The 4,154-nt window shown below is 42.2% G+C and overlaps 1 non-coding gene across 1 annotated transcript; it reads left to right on the plus strand.

The window, feature by feature from the left end:
* Window positions 1-3,385: 3,385 nt before the first annotated feature.
* LOC148576148 (small nucleolar RNA R71) lies at window positions 3,386-3,493 on the plus strand. Its single transcript, XR_015902822.1, has one exon. It is a non-coding gene; the product is annotated as a small nucleolar RNA R71 (small nucleolar RNA).
* The last annotated feature ends 661 nt before the right edge of the window (window positions 3,494-4,154 follow it).

The following is a 4,154-nucleotide window of genomic DNA, read 5'->3' on the forward strand; positions in this document are numbered from 1 at the left end:
ACTTCTGCTTCCTCTCCAATCATGATGCTATGAATCATGATGGCTCGATCCACAGTAACTTCAGATCGGTTGCTAGTGGGAATGATGGAGTGTTGGATGAACTCCAACCATTCTCTAGCCACAGGCTTGAGGTCCAGTCTTCTAAGTTGAACCGGTTTGCCTTTTGAGTCAATCTTCCATTGAGCTCCTTCCACACATATGTCCATGAGGACTTGGTCCAACCTTTGATCAAAGTTGACCCTTCTAGTGTAGGGGCGTGCATCTCCTTGCATCATAGGCAAGTCAAACGCCAACCTCACATTTTTTGGACTAAAATCTAAGTATTTATCCCGAACCATGTTGAGATAATTCTTTGGATTCGGGTTCTTACTTCATCATGGTTCTTAGTGATCTATGCATTGGCATAGAACTCTTGAACCATTAGGATGCCGACTTGTTGGATGGGATTTGTTAGAACTTCCCAACCTCTTCTTTGGATTTCATGTCGGATCTCCGGATACTCATTTCTCTTGAGCTTGAAAGGGACCTTGGGGATGACCTTCTTCTTGGCCACAACATCATAGAAGTGGTCTTGATGGGCTTTGGAGATGAATCTTTCCATCTCCCATGACTCGGAGGTGGAAGCTTTTGTCTTCCCTTTCCCTTTTCTAGAGGATTCTCCGGTCTTAGGTGCCATCAATGGTAATGAAAAAACAAAAAAGCTTATGCTTTTACCACACCAAACTTAGAATATTGCTCGCCCTTGAGCAAGAGAAGAAAGAATAGATGAAGAAGAAGAATAAAATATGCAGGAGAGGAGGGAGAGGTGTATTCGGCCAAGAAGGGGAAGAGAGGGTTGTGTTGTGTGAAAATGAGGAAGAATGGAGGGCTTTATATAGGGATGGGAGGGGGGTTAGTTTCGGCCATATAGGGTGGGTTTGGGTGGGAAATTGATTTTAAATTTTGAAGGCAAGTGGAGTTTATGAGGTAGGTTTATGGGGAAGAGTGGATGGATGTGAGTGGTGAAGTGGTGATAGGGAAGAGAGATTGAGGTGATTGGTGAAGGGTTTTGGGGAAGAGTGTTTATGAGGAAGAGAGGATGAACATTGAGAAGAGGGAAGAGAGTGAGTGGTGGTAGTTGGGGATCCTGTGGGGTCCACAGATGCTGAGTTGATCCTGTGGGGTCCACAGATCCTGAGGTGTCAAGAATTTGCATCCATGCACCAATTAGGCATGTAAAATGCCTTTGCATGCAATTCTGGCGTTTAAACGCCGAATTGATGCTTGTTCTGGGTGTTCAGCGCCCAGATACAACATATTTCTGGCGTTGAACGCCAGCCAGATGCTTGTTTCTGGCGTTCAGCGCCAGCTCTTCTTCACTGTGCATTTTTGGCGTCTGAACGCCAGGATGCTGCTTGTTTCTGGCGTTCAATGCCAGATCCATGCTCTGTTCTGGCGTTGAACGCCAGCCAGATGCTCCTTACTGTCGTTTAAATGCCAGTAAGATCCTCCTCCAGGGTGTGATTTTTCTTCTGCTGTTTTTGATTCCATTTTTAATTTTTTTTATTTATTTTGTGACTTCACATGATCATGAACCTAATACAACATGAAATAACAATAAAAATAAATTAAAATTAGATAAATAAAAATTGGGTTGCCTCCCAACAAGCTTTTCTTTAATGTCAATAGCTTGACAGTGGGCTCTCATGGAGCCTCATAGATGTTCAGAGCATTGTTGAGACTCCCCAACACCAAACTTAGAGTTTGGATATGGGAGTTCAACACCAAACATAGAGTTTGGTTGTGGCCTCCCAACACCAAACTTAGAGTTTGACTGTGGGGGCTCTGGTTGACTCTGTTTTGAGAGAAGTTTACTGTGCCTCTTTTTCATGTTTACAAAAGGATGTCCTTGAGTTTTAAACTCAAGGGGGTCCTCATTCAATTGAAGGACTAGTTCACCTTTGTTAACATCAATCACAACTCTTGCTGTGGCTAGGAAGGGTCTTCCAAGGATGATGGATTCATCCTCATCCTTCCCAGTATCTAGGACTATGAAATCAGCAGGGATGTAAAGGCCTTCAACCTTTACTAATATGTCCTCTACTTGTTCATAAGCCTATTTTCTGGAATTGTATGCCATCTCTAGTGAGATTTTAGCAGCTTGTACCTCAAAGATTCCCAGTTTCTCCATTACAGAGAGTGGCATGAGGTTTACTCCTGACCCAAGGTCACATAGAGCCTTTTCAAAGGTCATGGTACCTATGGTACAAGGTATTAGGAACTTTCTAGGATCTTGTTTCTTCTGAGGCAATCTCAGTTGATCCAATGCATTTAGTTCATTAGTGAACATGGGAGGTTCATCTCCCCAAGTCTCATTACCAAATAAATTGGCATTCAGCTTCATGATTGCAACAAGGAACTTGGCAACTTGCTCTTCAGTAACATCTTCATTCTCTTCAGAAGAAGAGTACTCTTCAGAGCTCATGAATGGCATATGGAGGTTCAATGGAATCTCTATGGTCTCTAGATGAGTCTCAGATTCCTTTGGTTCCTCAAAGGGAAACTCCTTGTTGATCACTGGACGTCCCAGGAGGTCTTCCTCCTTGGGATTCACGTCCTCCTCCTCTTTTGTGGTTTCGGCCATGATGGTCATTTTAATGGCCTTGCACTCTCCTTTTGGATTTTCTTCTGTATTGCTTGGGAGAGTACTAGGAGGGATTTCAGTGATCCTTTTACTCAGCTGGCCCACTTGTGCTTCCAAATTTCTAATGGAGGACCTTGTTTCATTCATGAAACTCACAGTGGCCTTAGATAGATCAGAGACTAAGTTTGCTAAATTAGAGGTATTTTGTTCAGAGTTCTCTGTCTGTTGCTGAGTGGATGATGGAAAAGGCTTGCTATTGCTAAACCTGTTTCTTCCACCATTATTAAAGCCTTGTTGAGGCTTTTATTGATCCTTCCATGAGAGATTTGGGTGATTTCTCCATGAGGGATTATAGGTGTTTCCATATGGTTCACCTATGTAATTCACCTCTGCTATTGCAGGGTTCTCAGGATCATATGCTTCTTCTTCAGAAGATGCCTCTTGAGTACTATTGGATGCAGCTTGCATTCCATTCAGACTCTGAGAAATCATATTAACTTGCTGAGTCAATATTTTATTCTGAGCCAATATGGCATTCAGAGTATCAATTTCAAGAACTCCCTTCTTCTGAGGCGTCCCATTACTCATAGGATTCCTCTCAGAAGTGTACATGAACTGGTTATTAGCAACCATGTCAATGAGTTCTTGAGCTTCTGCAGGCATTTTCTTTAGGTGAATGGATCCACCTGCAGAAGTATCCAATGACATCTTAGCTAATTCAGATAGACCATCATAGAATATATCTAGGATGGTCCATTCTGAAAGCATGTCAGAAGGACACTTTTTGGTCAGTTGCTTGTATCTCTCCCAAGCTTCATAGAGGGATTCACCTTCCTTCTGTCTGAAAGTTTGAACATCCACTCTAAGCTTACTCAGCTTTTGAGGAGGAAAGAACTTGGCTAAGAAAGCCGTGACCAGCTTATCCCATGAGTTCAGGCTATCTTTGGGTTAAGAGTCCAACCACACTCTAGCTCTGTCTCTTATAGCAAACGGGAAAAGCATGAGCCTGTAGACTTCAGGATCTACTCCATTAGTCTTAACAGTATCACAGATCTGCAAGAATTCAGTTAAGAACTGAAAAGGATCTTCAGATGGAAGTCCATGAAACTTGTAGTTCTGCTGCATCAGAGAAACTAATTGAGGTTTCAGCTCAAAATTGTTTGCTCCAATGGCAGGAATAGAGATGCTTCTTCCATGTAAATTGGAATTAGGTGCAGTAAAGTCACCAAGCATCCTCCTTGCATTATTATTATTTTCGGCTGCCATCTCCTCTTCCTGTTCGAAAATTTCTGAAAGGTGCTTGCTGGATTGTTGTAATTTAGCTTCTCTTAGTTTCCTCTTCAGAGTCCTTTCAGGTTTTGGATCTGCTTCAACAAGAATATTCTTGTCCTTGCTCTTGCTCATATGAAAAAGAGGGAACAGAAAAATAATAATAATAGGGATCCTTTTTACCCAGGTATAGAGGTTCTCCTGAGAAGAAGAAAAGAATGTAATATAAAGAAGGGAAGAAGAGAAAATTCGAACACAGATG

This window comes from Arachis ipaensis, chromosome B1, assembly GCF_059453495.1.
Source record: "Arachis ipaensis isolate K30076 ecotype BB chromosome B1, ASM5945349v1, whole genome shotgun sequence".
Classification (NCBI taxonomy): domain Eukaryota; kingdom Viridiplantae; phylum Streptophyta; class Magnoliopsida; order Fabales; family Fabaceae; genus Arachis; species Arachis ipaensis.